The sequence below is a fragment of the Takifugu rubripes genome, chromosome 5, assembly GCF_901000725.2.
Source record: "Takifugu rubripes chromosome 5, fTakRub1.2, whole genome shotgun sequence".
Lineage (NCBI taxonomy): Eukaryota > Metazoa > Chordata > Actinopteri > Tetraodontiformes > Tetraodontidae > Takifugu > Takifugu rubripes.
The window spans coordinates 3,079,326-3,096,199 of record NC_042289.1 but is presented as its reverse complement, the minus strand read 5'-3'; the positions used below and the strand labels follow the sequence as shown (position 1 = coordinate 3,096,199).

General features: G+C 41.2%; 1 protein-coding gene and 1 long non-coding RNA gene across 16 annotated transcripts in view; one reads left to right on the top strand and one right to left on the bottom strand.

The window, feature by feature from the left end:
- nfixb (nuclear factor I/Xb) overlaps positions 1–16,874 on the top strand; it is a 114,539-nt gene that overhangs the window by 58,996 nt on the left and 38,669 nt on the right. The gene's annotated exons all lie outside the window — the stretch shown is intronic.
- Positions 1,782–15,807, bottom strand: LOC115250003 (uncharacterized). The gene is made up of 3 exons (XR_003888582.1): positions 15,665–15,807; positions 15,482–15,557; positions 1,782–1,906 (listed from the first exon to the last, which is right to left on the bottom strand). It is a non-coding gene; the product is annotated as an uncharacterized lncRNA (long non-coding RNA).

Sequence of the window (16,874 nt, the reverse complement as noted above, 5' to 3'; positions counted from 1 at the left end):
CATGTTGAAATGCCTCTTGTCAAAGTTGGAGGCATCCAGAGAAAAGATTAATTTGATGGTCAAATGAAGATAGATGTAAATCAAAAATTGAGGTTTTAAACACATTCCTACCACAGAATCTAAATTTGGTTATGAGTTTGTGTCCCTGAAATTGTGGGCTCCAGCAACACCCAACTGTTACCACCAGTAAAATGCTGTCCTAACGTCTGATAGAAACAGTTGAAAAAGTTGTTAGAATGAGAGAGAGAGAAATGGTGTTAAACAGAAAGAAAGTAAGAGAGAGGGAAGGGGCTAAGAGACAGACCAGATGTGACTTTTGTTTGGATTTGAACAGGGCGGAAAGGAAGGGTGTAGGAGTTAGGAGCCGAGTGTGTGAGGAGAAGAAAGAGGGAAAGCAAGTGGGAGTGAACGGAGTTTCTTTTTTTCTTTTTTCCAATGGGAAGGACTGCAATGAAACCAGAACTTTCATAGCACATGTATGGGGGGAGAACGGGCTGTGCCGTAGAGTATGTGATTACTTACCAGCGAAACCACAGTCATTATACTAATTGCTACAATGTTCCTGGCAGTTAGAGATTGAAAAAAGAGGGGTGATGGTCAGGGGCTTGGTTGTTAACGTTTGTTAGGCTCATTGACTCCACAATTCATGGTGTCTGTTATTGTAGGTCACTGGGATATTCTCCAGGGCCTGTTTTCAGGATGGAATGGATAACCTGTACAGTAGCAGAAGACCAGTTCCCTCCTAACCCCATCGAGCCTCCATCAGCGTATGCCAGGCCTAAAGACTTAATGCATTAATAACAGCACGTTTCCATCCAGATTTTGCCGTGCGTGATCGTGAGGGAGCATGTTTAACACGTGTTTTGCATTCAGGGCGCTCAGAAAGCAGTCAGACATTAACCAAAACACACACAGCAAGGCCAAGATTTGAAGGATTGAAACACGAGGCCCTTTTCTGCATTTCGCTGAACAAAATAGCCAGACAACCAGCAGCTTGAGTCAATATTGTACTCTATGTGCGTGTGCCCAGGGTATGCAGAATGCTTCGAGCAGATGACCGATATGACACTCAGAACACTTGCGATAGTGAGCACACAGAGACTCACACAGCTCAAGCTGTTACATGTGAAGTCCAAATCGAGCCAGTTGGGGAATGTTGCCAGTTGTGATCATCAATATAGTCGGCAGTTGTTTGTATAACGTTCGCAGTGCAGTGTTGATTTCTCCAGCGTTCTTTCACAGGAAATGAAGGACTAAGTTTCTAAACCTCTGCCCCCCCACCTTGACCACGATCTTCTTGTCTCCTCTTGTGCTCCATGCATCTGTTTGGATCCAGATAGATGTGATCCTCAGGCCGATTAATAGCAAATTAAAAACATGAACTATTTAGTGGTACAGTAGATTCTACATTTGCTATTGGTAGTATTTACACCCAAAATGCCATCGCTTTAGCTTTATCCCTATAACTCTGAGTATTGAGTCAGACAAGCTTCTGTACATTTGGATGATGATCAGATTATGAGGAAATTCTGCTTTAGCTTGATTGAGCAAACTCATCTGAAAGGCTACATGGGTGCAGATGAAATATCTCCCCGATTAAGAGTGAAATATGTCAGGTTTAACAGATTTAATCACATTAGAAATTTACAGATTCATACAAATGAATGTATTTTTGTTTCTTCATAACATCTTCAAACTGAAATTGTCACGACCGGGCCTTTTGAAAGTTCCCACTGCATCCTGCTTCTCATTCATAAAAATAATATCAAAGAACTGTTTTTGTAAACACCAGCAGTTGTTTCTTTTTTTTCCTCTTCGAATTTCTCTGTAGCTGTTGCTGCTTTGTTTTTGCTCTGTGGGCCAGAGGAGACCCCGGAAGAATCAGTCTGGCCAAGGTAGCTGCTGCCTGCAGACACAGCCAAAACAAATGAGCAATCCACCCTCACTCTCTTGGAAGTGTTGCTATGGTTGTAGGTGGCTAAAGATGGAAGGGAATTCCCTTATGTGCTGCAAATCTATATCTCGCACACTCACGGCGTGTCGCTGCATACGGTTGTGCACACAATTCTGCGACCCGTGAGGAACTGTCAGGCCATCTTTAAACAGGTCAGAAATAGCCATGGAAGGTTATGGAAAGAACTGGGGCAAGGCCGCTTTAGCATGACAGTGGCACTCTGGGTCTCTGTTGTTGCTGAACGTGAAGATCTTGTTTCCTAATGCTGGCACATCACCCTCAAAGAACTGTGTGGCTGCTTCGCTCACTCCCCCACCGCACCACATACTCCTTGGGTCAGAGCGAAACCACAAGGGGTCCGACTATTAAGACCACACACATTCAGGCAAACTGAGAGGACAGAGCTTGGGGCTCTGCAGAACTATGAGTCAGAGGTTTTTGGTCAGTGAGGAAATCCAAGTGCAGAGAGCGATATAAAATTTGGATATTGAGGAGGAGGACGGGGTGTGGGGCGGGTAAAGTAAAACAAACATGACTACGAACTTGGAGAAAGAGAGTTTGTCTCGACTGAGTTGAAATTTTCCAAATATATCAAATGTGTCGTATTTAATGAGCAGGTACAATTGTTAACGTCTCTCAATTTCCCAGTCTTTTTGTTCGTTTCATACAGTCATTGATTTATTTCATAAAGATCTTCATCTGTGATTAAGCGGAATTAACAGGTAGTGTATATCAAGTGCAGTATACTTCTCTATATTACAACAATGCATATACAGTATAAATATCATGGCGGGTATGTAGGGAACTGCTTGATTCTATTTAATTTCAGTCTGGATCAAGTATCCGCCTACCTCATTTCAGTCATCTGTGAAGATGGAAAAAAACCAATTTATGAAGAGTATCCAATAATATACAGTAGCAAAAGGACATTGAGCTTTTGAATGTTTAGCATCCCCTTTTAATAAGTTGAGTGAAAAATTATTAAAGAATATTTGATTATATTTTTTCACTTTCCCTTCAATCCCAGAAATGGTGTTTATGAAAAGTACAAACAAACCCAGTCTGTTACTTTGAGAAACTGCAAGTATCTTTTACAAAATGTTCACATGGATTAAGACTAGGCGCTTTCATAAATGCACCTCTGCGACAGGATGACAACAGAAATGACCCCCCACACACACAAACACACACACTCAGCCTCCCCCCTCCCGTTGTGGCACGTGGGGCTTCCATACAGGGTGCATTTGAAGTGGCTTCTGGGAGGCCCTGGAGCGTGCCGAAAGGTCAGAGGTTATAACAACTGGGCCTCCCTGGACCTCCCCAAACCCCTTCTTACCCCTTAAACACCCACACACATACCTACCCCCCCCCCACACCCTTCTTTTTATGCCTGAGTCACAGATCACTTCCAGATCCCCCTGGCACATTAGGGTAAACTCTTGTTATCCTGCAGTTGCTCTCTAAGATTTTATTAGGGTTAGGGTTTATTTTGTATTGACTGCATTGACACACACATACCACACCCCCACACACACATTGAATGAATAGACAATTGGGATTTTCAATTTGTTAACGTGTGCATATGTACAAAGCATCTTGATCCTTTTTAAACATATTCAGAGATTAAAACTATTTAAACACCCTGGTTTTATATGAACACCTTATACTGTGTTCGTACATGCTGCAAACATGTGAGCGTAATCAATCTCCACACAACCAGCTATAACATTTATAGTTACACACTTTGCAGACTTCACAAATTGCAGTATTTATTGTGGCCCTGTAATTGAACAAATTGCAATTTAATTAATTATGTAGCAATGGCCTGTGTGATGGCACATGTCACCTCCTCAGCAGGATGTTTTGTTCTCTTCTCTGCCAACACAAAGGAATCTGTCTTTCGCTCACTGGGGTGTGAAATTGTACTTTCATCCGATTCACCTGCCACAGAAGGAGAGGGGCTGGTGATGGTGCTTGACTGTTCCTTTGAAGCATTCTTTTCTACCACAACTCTCTTTTCCCCAACCCTCTGTTAAAGATAAGCATCTGTGTTCTCACTTAGCAGCATTTGCTGTATTACCCACCACCAGGACCATTCTTTCCCCCCTCCCTCCAAGCTATAACACATGTTTCCAGTAAGGGGCCAGAAAGCAGCATGTCAAACTCTTAAAATTAATTAGCAAATTACTAAATGCTTGAATTAGTGGTGGCCTCAGCAGACCCCCTCCAGGACCTCACTCCTGTCAACAACTCCAAGCTCCTCTCGTTCCATCAAGCCCACATCCTGCTGAGTCTCAGGGGTCTGCTTTATCACCTAGGATCAATTATATTAGGAAGTGGGGTCACTAATCTTCTGTCAAGTCACATTTGCTCCTGTGTCACCTGAATGAGGCCATGCCACCCCTAACAGTGGGACGGGAAGAAGTCACATCAGAAGGGAGAATTGTTCTGGGCTACGCCAAGGCATTAGGTCTACCTGTGCAGAAGAGAAGGTGGACAGCAAAATGAATCATGTCTCATCCATATATGAACCTAATCACTCACCGTACTTATTATGTTTTATAAATGGTAAGTAATTACTGAATATCTGGTTTTGTTGCATATATACACACACCGTTTTTAGCAACTTGACACAAAAATTATTCTTGGACTTGATGTGGAGGAAGAATTTGGGATTTTTTTTTTAGTTTTGACGCCTCTGTATACTGCAGATCTGCAAGTGATTCGTGTTTTATAGGACTGGTCTTTAGGTGACAACTGAGCTATGTGCATCAGAAAGGTGGCATTACAACATTTGCGTCTCGACAGTCATATCTGAAATAATTGCCTTTTAATCCACACCTCATTTAGAATATCTCTTTGCACATGTTGGTTGTTTTGGCCTAGGGCTTATTTTCTCCTTTTACAAAGCAGATGTGTGTGTTGTGAATGCTGAAAATATTGCCACCCTCATATTTTGATGCATATTTCATGTTGGTATGCATGCGAAACAGCTGTACATCTATTAGAAGGCAGCATTCCCTCTTATTTTGTCTCGTGATTTGTGGGCTCTAAAGAGAAAAAACTGTCTTGCATCAACCCTTGTCCTTTACTCCTGTAAGCATTCAAGTCCATCCATCACCCTCTGTCTTTTCTGCCCCGCTGGTTTGTCTTTGTTTGCATTCTGTCAGAAATCAAGTTATTTTGAAAATACATTGTCTTTTTTTCCCCCTAAATGTTCTTCTTTTTTGCATTGCCAGGGTGTCCCCGTGATATAAAGTGGTAGTGTGGTGTTTTGGTTGTGCAGCCCTTAATGTTCATCATTTGTGTGGGATTACTGTATTGCTACATCCATAATAAGCTACTTCAGGTCGAACAATAAGGACATCTAAGGATGTTCAACACACAAAAAACATATCAACAGCTGAAAAGACCCATTAAGTTTAGTCAGCCATGTCATTTTTGGCACAACATGCTCATTGATTTCAGCGTTGAAACAGAAATGATTAAAATGTTTTCCTTTCTTGTTCTTCCATGCTTCTGCTGCTGCTCTGCTGCCGTCTCAACAAAAGGTAAGATACCATGATATTAATACAGTTTTTCATACAGTACATACTGTATACAGGAATGCAGTCATTCCGATTTTATATGTTGGTGTTATGTCACACAAGGTTTCTTGTCCATGACATTCATATGTACCCAAATTATCTTGGTATGAAACAAGAAAACACCATGATAATCAAATACTGGCACCATTAAAGTGCTTCAGCGGGGATTGCTGATGACAGGCACAAAACACAGCTTTTTTATGTGGCATTATTGGAAAAATGTGTTATTTTTTGCCATGACATACTAAAAATCCTTTTTGTTTGTATGAGACATGCAGTTATGTTCCCTTTGTCCCCCTGAATCTACATTTAAAGATTTGAACACATTTTAACTACCCAAGTATGTGTAACTGTAGAGAGGACACAGCACACTTGGTGAAATTGAGGCACTTTCAGCAGTTGGAGTTTATTGATTTTAGTTAGAGCTCCGATGCAATTGGAGCCATTTTGTAAACTAACTTTTTCAATTTACAAAGGTTTTATGGCGACTTGGAACAAAATCCTCTGATTGTCCCATTTTCTGCCAGAGTAGATATACAGCATGGTGTGTTGGAGGCTCCCACTCCTCCTCGCCTTCTGTCAGGTCTCCACTGCAACACCTTAATTTGTTCCCAGACTACAGTTTTGCCACCCTCTCCACCCCCTTCCCCTATCAATCATCCATCTCTCCACCTCCTACTCTTCATCCTCCACCTTCCAAAGAGATCTGTCTCCTATTACTCCACCTCCTCCTCATCTGTAATACCCAACTTATCTCACCCCGTTTTCCCCCCTCTTTCTTCCGTTAGTTGCCTCCTTTTCTTCTGGCCTCAGTCTATTTGTGCCTGTTTACCCCCATAGTTCCACCAGATGGTTTGTGTTAAGATTCTACATTTGACAGCTCAGTTGAGCTTTTTTAATGTCCCCCTTCTTCCCTGATATTATTTTAACATCAGGAGCTGAAGGGGGACAAGCAGGGGGTAAAAGGAAATTAAAATACAAAAAAACGCTGATGTATTAAAGGCAATTATTCCGTCAAGCAAAGGGCAGCAGTCAGCACTGGGTCCTCTTTGGTTTAGTCCCAAAAAAGGCACATACATACGATGTAATATTGATTTAAATCACATCTGTTGGGGTGATTTAATCCACCCCCTCTCCCTCTGCTGAATGTCTTTTGGAAGGGAGACTGGGGCCAAGACTGCCAGAAATAATTGGTTGTTTGCTGTATTGACTTGAAATCTGTCACAGGCAAAGAGAGAAGGACTAAGTGCATGAGCCCAAGAGAGTAGATCTTTATCTGCTTCTTTGTATGTTTCTCTCAAGGAATTGAATGCATAGTAAGTGTATATTATGTTCCATGCAGACTGGACCTACTGGGCCTTTGTTGCGGCAGAATAGGACAAATGTAGCAACTGTGGTTTACTCCTTGTACCTCTCTGCAATTATCCCTTGCTGCTTGTTAACTGGTACTCACACTATACCTTGTTTTATGTGCAGTCTGTGAGCAACTAGCACGTGGACATTTGACCTCTGTGTTGCACAGTGTTTGATCTCTTGCCATAACTGCATGATCCCTGATCTCTTCAGCCGCAGTCAGAATAAGGAGTTGTTTATTTAGCATGGAGGCCCACGTTCTGCAGATAGACTGAACAAGGCTGCCTGGAGTTGAGGTCTCTGCCAAAGCAGCGCTCACACTGTCTCCCTCCTCCTCCTCGTCTCCTCCCATCATTCTGCTACCATTCCCTCCTTCACTCGCTTTGTTCCCTCCCCACAGAACCACAAACAATGAATCCTCTGTTACAATAAACCTCCTCACGTGTTCCCCGAGTTCTGTAGTTCTGTTTCTGACTCACTTGTTGCTTTTGCCCCCTCCCTATAATAACATCATAGCTGGGTGGGTTCTGTCCCTGGACCCCTCACTCATCTCTCTTGGCTCTTTTGAGACATGTTTGTGGCCTTGAATCCTTGGATAGGACATAGACAGAATTTACACCACTAACTTTCTCCCTCCACACTGATGACAACAGTGATTAGCATCTCATAACAGCTTAGATTGTGCGTTTTGCATATTGCTCCTCACAAAATCCAGGCATTTGCCTTACAACCATCGTAGCTCAGCAGCTGTGGCTGCAGCGGCACTAGGACAGCGAACAGATTCGAACTAATCTTCCCATAATGAGATTGCTCGTTCATTCCTACATCTTTATTGGAGCAAGCTGGCAACCACACCAGCTCACATTCTGCAGCTTATTATTGGAGGGTCAGATATGTTCTCTAACAGAATTTTTATGTGTTATATCAGTACCATGTAGCTGACAGTTTATTTTAGCCATTGCAGCACATTGTTATGCTCTCAAAATGAACGCAAGTACAATTTTAACACAACCAACCAAGCCAAAGTCGCTGTATCCAGGAAGAGCACACCTACCATTTGCAGTTTATATTGTTTGCTTTATACATGCCAAGATCTATAGCTTTGGAAGCACTTTAGAAAACATCCTGTTTTGCTTATGGTTGCTGAAGTACTCTTCCTCCTGTCCCTACTGCATCATATTGGCAATGCATTCATTAGATACTGCAGTTCACACATGAAACTGTTATCCATTTGGAAAGCTATGGTGTACACTGCTATGAATTGTAAATATGGATGACTCAACTCCACTCTGCAACCTCCTTTCATTGGCTCAGTCATGAAGCCAGGTGCAAACAGCCCCTATAGACGTCAGCTGTAGTAAACATTGAGCTATCAAGCTGTCAATGATGCCGTCCCAAGATTTTTTAGAGACTTCCCCAAATACATTTCCTTTGCCCAACCCACACCTTTATCACTGGAACCTTATTAAGTGGCTGTAAATGATCTTTGGGCTGGTCTGCGGAGATAGTCACACTATCTTTACTGGAAATACCCTTACACTGTTTTGTCCTCCCCCATAACAAGAGCACACACTCAGGAACTTTCTTAATAACAGGGTTGGAGTGACGGGCCGACCACTGGACAGCATTATTACAAAATGCTGGGACATGTCAACATTTCTAAACCCAGACCACAGCCTGGAACAGGACTCTCGTTACATTGAAATGCATCTTTTCCCCCCGGAGAAATCCACACACATTTGTCCACTTTTAATGTATGCACAGACACACAATATTTGCTGCATATGAAGACTTATATATGCACAGACATATAGTCTGCACACACTGAGAAACTCAAGAGGGTTACTGAGTACATTGTGGGGGGGGGGGGGGGGGGGGGGGGGAATTACCTCACTTGAGCCATGAAATCGCTAAAAAGGCTACAGGCAGACTGAAAAACAGACAAGCACATGTGTGTGCATTTGTGTGTTCAGGCCCCATATTGTCACATGGGATTTTATGCGATGCACAGACCTTTTCGGGCGATGCGATAAACCCTCTGATAATCAGCTTTCATCTTCAGTGCACACATGACTTCAACAGACTTGCGCATGTTTCACATGAGCACACAGTGGTAAGGTCAATATTTTTTAGTGGTGGTACAAGAGAGTTATAATTGTTAAACTGTTGCGTTTCTTTAGAATGAGGCTGTTTTTAGGACTATGTACAATAAAGATGTTTTGTCATGTTTTGTTTAGTTATTGTTTAAACCAGTTTTCATCATTTTTGAACAGTAGAAAAATAGCACATTTGAGAAATGCAGTCCTTTACACCCCCGCACTCTCACACGTGTTAATTAACCAGTGTGTTTAACTGGTATTGTTTGTTTCCACTGAATGTCAGAATGTGCATGAAGTAGTAGGAAAAGTGGAACTGCAACTCAGTGATCGTACTGGAGCGGTCACAGAAATGATACCAGCTGCACAAACCAGCCTGCACATGTTCTAAAGATGTCTGTTTTCATGAAGGAATCGCCAAACATTGCAATTCCTATGATAACCTCTCTATAGTATGAACTACTAGATATGAATCCTGTACTGTGGCCTTTAGGATGCTGCAGCAATGCTGTTGGTGATATAAGCCCCACGTAATCTCCTCCTTCTTGGCTACAGCAACTTTCAGCTGTTTTACACCCCATTTGCTAAGAAGAGAGAGAATGACTTGCTTCAGCAACTCCTTTACTCGCAATCTATATAGCCTTTGGTGGTGCAATAGATCACAAGAGTAGCTTTTTCCCCTCTTGTTTTTCCAATTTTACAACCAAAAATAAGCCTACATAAATTAGCCTGGTGAGAATGATGGAGGACGCAGCTGGAGTTGACCGGTAATGTCTCTTCCGATTAAGAGCAGGCCTGCGCTCTCTTGGGAAGTGTCTTTTGTTGGATGACTGATTGCAAGAGCCCTTCTCCTCAGCTTTCTCCACTGTCTGGTTCTCTTTTTCCGCAATCTACCACCCACCCCCCAAATCTCCCACGCTCCCCCTGCTCCTCCCCATGTGCCGCTATTGTGTTCTAAATCTCTCTTTCCGCCTGATTTTGTCTGAAAGGTGATAGAGGAGGTTCTTGGTGTACATGAGGAGAGACACTCTATAGATGAAAAGCGCTGCGTGGAATCAACACATTAGGCAGCCTTGCAGTCACACTCCCCCTTAAACTATCATGCATGATGCAACACACTTATGTTTCATGACGAAAGACAGAGCACTACGTATTAAGAGTTTTGCCTATGGGATATGAGGTACGCCATGAAGTAAAGAGATAAACGGTGTTAATTTTAGCTATGGAGCACTACCAAGCATTGTTTTTTCTTCCAATGAATGGGGTTATAACTATTTGGTTGAGAGCAAAACAAGCATTAAAATGGGTTTTAAATAAAATCCATAAACCTGTTTTAGCAGTACGGCCAATACCATTGATGATGTGTTGTATACCATACGTGCCTACATATACTGGCAGCTTGCTGTGGCATCCAGAGCTTGTGTGGCCCAGTGCTGGGATGTGGAGTGAAGCAGGAAATGTATGAGCCATGAAGGCATGTGTTTATCCTGGCTACAGTCACCCACCACCACCAGCCAGAGGGAAAACAGACACTACTAGGATTGCTTTGTTTATACTTTTTGATGCCATTTCTTTTTGCCTCTCCTTTAAGCCCCTATCTTTTGCGGTCTTATATCTTTGTGATAAAGTTTGCCTTTATTCAATCTTTATTACAGACCTTTGAATTTTATTCAAAATTGTAGCTATTTATGGGGGGTCTGGCAAGAGATATTAGTTGCAGAAAATGTCATCTTGTGTTTCTGAAATAAATATACATAATTATAAAACACACAGCCACAGAAGGAGGCCCATTGGGGATTCGCTACTGGCTAATAATGGTATTTTGCTTAGATAATGACACTTTTAACTAAAATATTAAACACACATTGAAAGACAAATAGTTAGCGCCAAGGCAGGAATAATTAAATGAAAATTTAATAACCCCAAATAAATAAAGGCTAACTTGTTGAACTTGGCTGTCCTACACTGTGTGGTTGGCCTGAACCCTGAATCAACAGCTCTCTCATAGCAGCAGAAACATTTCCTCAAGGTTTAGATGCAACAGCGTTTGGATTTCCAAGTCACTTTAGGCTAGCGTTATATTTTCTGTACTATGGTGGTGGTAGATGCATGCACAGTAACTCCTACAACGGTTTTAGACTGGGAGTTGAGGTCTGCTGAAATATTATGCACATTTCTTCAATTCCAGGCAAAAACACTTCCACAGTTGATTGACAAGAGGTTTATGGCCTCCTGGTTACTCTTTCCTTCTTATTTCAAGGTGCAGAAAGTCAGAATAGGTTTAGGCAACTGTTTGATCAAACATGTGGTGTTAATATAAGAATCCACTAATACACAACTAATTAAATGATTTAAAACTGAATGATGCATTTCTTTGGGCAGAGCTTACAAACCCGAGGAATAAACATAATTCATTGTCAATGTATCCAATCAAGCAGTACCAGTATGAATGCTTTTTACAACAAAAAGCAGGTTTTCAATGTGGTATCAATGTAGGAATCTGATTCTTTGGATTTCGTCACATATTTTAGATCAATATTTTATACAGTTGTGCTGCTGGTTTCATGGACTAGTTTGGTTTTCCAGGTTAATGTGTCAAAACCGTAATATGTCTGGCATTGATGCTAATAATGTGTTCATTGTTCTGTGTGTTCTGTGATGATTATAAAGGGAGTCGCACTCTGGGGACATTGTGCTTCATGGTCACATTACTATAGATTTGGCTTCCAGTTCCAAAGTTATTCCAAAAGTATCCAGAATTTACATTCAACCCATTTTCATAGCACCAAATATGCAAAGATATTGAAGCTCGCACCCTTGAACGAACCATGCCATATGCATAGTTAGATTTTTGCTTTATTTACTTCATTACAATGTTAATTTTTTAGGCAACCAAATCTGAAAGTTCCAGTTTCTCCTGACTACCATTAGAATAATAAATGGTGCAGTTTTGCTAAGTTTCGGTGGTGACTAAGAGTTTTTCTGAAGATCACATCTCTTGGTCTTTGGTAATCTAATAAAGAACATTTAGATTACCAACCTTACAGGTTGAGGGCGAGGAACAGTGTCTGCAATAGCGCACAATAAATGAAAAATCACCTTAAAAGCCACTTTGATTCTTAACAAGCGACCAAACTTTTTGCCCTTTCTCTCATAAGAAAATGTGTTTTGATGCAGAGTGCAGGGGGGGAAAACCTTGTCTTGTTTTAAATCATTATCTGCCACAAATCTACAGCTTCAGATCTACAGATCCGCAAGGTCCCCTGCAGCTGTGCGGGTCAGCTTGGCAGCGCAGCTACTGTCAATGTCAGTGGGATCTGTGAGGCTAAGTCCCAATGAGCGTGTGGATTCCAGTGATTGAATGATTGAGCGCTTGAGCCTGCGTACAGCCCAAACAAGTTAATCCCACCTCTCCATCACTAACACTCCCATCGCTTCTCTAACTCCTGATCTGCTGCTGAGGGAGAGGCAATTTTAGAGTGCAGGGTTTTAGTGGAGCTGCTTTAAAAAAAAAAGCTTCTTAATGATTTAATCAGCAGAGATATTAATTTGCTGTAATACAAGGGTGGCCGCCCGGCTCTGTACAGGCCAGCAGGGCCACGCTGCTGCAAAGAGGGAGAATTCGTGATTATGGAGGTGGATTAAAGGACGAGGTTGTGCTTTTTTGATTGGGGACAGAATCTGGTCAGAGGTCAGGCTAGCTTGTTGGGAACTGGATGATCCTTTATCGAAAAAGAAGATCCGGTTGTATTCGCGATTTCCTCTGCGTAATCCAAACTGTGCCCTCTAATGGACTGTGTATAAAATCATAGGATTTCAAATGCACATTCTTAATGACGAAAATCAATTTTAAGATCTGATGTGTTGTGGACACGTTTGTTCCTATTTATTTAACTCGGGGTAGATGCATAAATGCATAATAAGCAGTGTCTAGCAATCAGAATAAATGTGATGGATACATTTCTGAAAAATCGGACTTAAATATAACATACATTATCATAGCTGTGTGGTTTTTCTACTTAATACATACAGGTGCTCAGGGAGATGAGGTGAGAAAAGACAGTTGGACTTTGTGAATGCCAGAGAGTTACCAGACAGAAATCATAGGTCGAATACCCAACAGATAGTAAAAATCCTCCCCAGATCAGACCCAGATACGCCGTATATTCCTGGTTCTAAAGTCTGCAGTATGGGTTTGTCTTCCTCAGGTGTTTTAAGAAAGAGGCTGTTTGAAAAGTGTCAGAGTGAAAAAAACCACCTGTTTTCTTTCACCAGTGTTGATCTTGGTTTTTTTCTGCTCATTTAAAGGAGTGCTGACTTAACAGTTTGATTGCAATAATCAAGGCCTGGAGGGCAATGTTGTTTTCTTCTTTCATTCTATATAATGACTAGCATTCTGTTTTCTCTTTGACCTGGGCTTTGTAAATGAAGATGACAAATTGAAAAGAACCAGCCATGCCAGCCTTGTTTCCTGAAGGTTATAGGAGGAGGTGGAGATAAAAGGAAAAATAAAGAAGAAAAATGAGGGGAAAAAGAAGTAGTAGACAGATGGAGAAAAAGAAAGTTCTGGTTTCTTGGATCATACCAATTACAGGAACATTTGGGAGCCAGTTTCTGCAGAAAGCATTAATAGCTCCTCCATGATCTCTTTCCCTCGTGTCCTCTACTCGTCAATGCTCTTCTGTCTTTTTCCTCATTTTGCCTTACGATCCCACAGTGGTTACTATTGGTGAAGTACTTCCTGTGGTATGTTTTCCTTCAATTTGTGAGCACTCTTAACAACACACAGGGAGCTGGGAGCAGCGCTGGAGCATTTGAGGACTCTGTGCAGGAAGATTTGATGTAAATGTGCAACTACTGTTGCTGTTCGTATCACGTAATAATGAATTTTTGATGGATGCATAGCCCCCAAAAATTACGTTTGTTTCTGAAAGTATTGTCTGTGATTATTACTTTTATTTTACTCTTCAATTCAAATGCAAAAAGTAATTATTTGACACTTACCACAAAGCTAGGTGGCTGTGTGCAAGTGAGAGGGGATAATGGGACAACTTTAAAGTCAGGCGTTGGGTGACGATTGGCGTGATGCTTTCATGCTCATGGGCATGATTGTAAAGGATTGAGATTTTAGTCAGTCCAGTGGAAATGAACAAAGGTTTTCTATTTTGCAGGTCAGAAATGATAACTCAGACACAGTAAAAATGTCTCCATTTTAATTTAAATTGTGCGATGGTCATTTATTTTTAGCTAGCCTTGGCTGCTTAGTTTGCATAACTATAATCCCCCCCAAAAAACAACATATTTTACCTTTAGAGCAATAAACGAAGATGCCTTTCAGATGGGGACTATTTTTTTTTTTTTTACAATTTTGCCAAGTGTCATGCTACCTTTAGATAGCAGTGGTTTAGGGGTAGCTGGAGGGTACGTTTCTCCAAATCCAATAAAGAGCAGAACAGAGCTGTTGACAACTCTGTTTCGCACCAGACGCCCACACAGTCAAAAAAATGTAACGTCTGAGCTAGTCGTGAGTGAAGCTCATTGGATGGATGCAGCTAACTGGTGTCATTTTGGTGCCTGCTGTATGTAGGCTAAAATATAGAAAATACATACAGACACCGTTCAGATGGAATGGGTTAGGCACAAGTATTCAAGCTAACTGTCTATATTCCAAAGATGTTGAGATAAGGGTTTTAAAAAAATAACATGTTTCTAAGAAGTGATATAGCTAATCATTGCCATTTACTGGGGAATCTTATTTATTACATTTATTATATCCTGATAACAAAGAGGTTTAAGAATAGAAATATGGGTAGCCAATACATGTTGGGGAAATGTATATTTTGGAATATAAATCCAATCTTTGGATGATCAAAGGTGCCAGTCCCTCTAAAATCTTTAACATCACCAAAGTTTAATAATAATAGCAATAATGATGAGTGCCTTCAAGCTATCCTTTAATCTTGATTTGTAGTATTTTCCATAAGCTTTGGTCAGTGTATCTTGATTACGATTTGGTTTTAGCAAAGTAAAACTGATTTTTCCAAAATTTCATTGACACTTGTGCTTTGTACATGTTGCCACTGAAGAGTGTTTTGGGCATGAGCTTAGGAATTCTTGTGAAAGCTGGAAGAAAGATGGACGACGGTCAAAACCTGTTGTGTGTTGGAATGGTTGTAGTTACATCAACAGCAGTTGCCTAAACAATATTAAATATTTGTCTCCTTTTGTGTCCATATGTACCATGCCAGATAACTGGTCACGTGACTGCTTACCTCAAGTACTACGTCACCTAAATGCAACAAAACTCTTTCCGTTTCTCTATTTCGATATACTTCTATGTCTGAAATTCCTTCTCTTAAGAGTACAAAAGAACTTTTCGTGATATTTGAGAGGTTTTTCAAAATTCTGGTGTTTCCATTATCAGATTTTTATAGTGCTATTTAGATTTTGCACATTTCTAAGGGTAATTGAACCCAGCTTATGAAACTCACCCCATTCCACTGAGGGGATCTTTGGCTCTGCCTTGTTACGTCTCTCTGACTGCTTTCTTACTGCGTGACTTGATTCCTTTAAAATCCAACATTTAACCGATCATCTTTCTTAATCAATTACAACTGGAAAGGAGCAAAAGTGTTGATGGCTTGGAATTCTTTGTCCCGTATATATTACAGTACCTTGGAATTCTTAATCTCACGTCACGGCCTTTCGTCCTGCTGATTATTCCAAAAGTTCTGATCCTTTGACCGCTGTCTCAATAGATAATGGCCCCTGCAGATGTGGCACAGTGTCTCCATGGATCATAAACAACACACTTTAAGAGGCAAGATGACAGAGAGAGCCCAGAGCACAGCGGGACTCTCTGATTACCGCTACTCGGAGTTAAAGATCGCACCAGACCCTCTGTGGGACCAATAGAAAAGCAGAGAAGAAAGTTGTCTGGATAGAGACGACGGGCATGTTTGCATTATCTCCCGATTGACCTTTGTCTCCTGGTTGAATGTTTTTGCATCTGCGTTAACCACACAGATTACCACCAACTGTAATTACTCCATTTTCACTTCTGTTTAATACGAAGAAAGAGTAGTGATCCAGTATGCTGACTGAACAGGAGGAAAATCCTCTTTGCAGGAAGAGTTGTGCATCAATTAGCTCTCCTTGCACATACTTTTTTATTTATACAGTCCTGCATTTTTTGTGTAGGCGTGGCAAGCAGCCCACATCTGCAGCTTTTTTTTTCCCTGGTGGTGGAATTTGAAACTAAAACAAAATATGCAGATCCTTTCATCAAGGCCAGCCTTTGTGAGGATAGAGGAGGAAAAGAGGTAGAGACAGCGGGATGACCCTTAGTCTGTTCTTCCTCACTCTAATTCCACTAGAAGATAAGTGAAATCACATGTTGGGAGCTGTACCAAGGGTGAAGAAAAACAAAGTAGAAATAAATGAGGTGACTTTTAGGATGATTCAGAAAATAGGTGCGTACAAAAGAGGCCGAACAGGCGCATTTATGGTATCATAACTGCACGTTTTTGTTATTTTTAATGAGTTGAATGATGGGATGCAGTTATTGGAACTAGTCTCATGGGGAGTGATGTAAACGGGTCTAAAAGCCATGTCTCCTCTTGTGACAGCAGAGACTGTGTGCGTCTTAATTGTGCTATAAGAATACTTAGCACCATCCAGGACTACACTGGAAGTTCCCTCGCTGTGCATGTTATTGCCTCCTCAAGATGAATCTAGCTCTGTGAAGGGGGACTTTCTCCACACCAAGAATCCTTGATTAGTCTCCAAGGAGGAGAAATGATTGCTTTTTACATTAGTACGTGCTCATTATTATACATGAAGGTACATAGAACACATGCTTGAGCAATCATTGAGAGAGAGGTG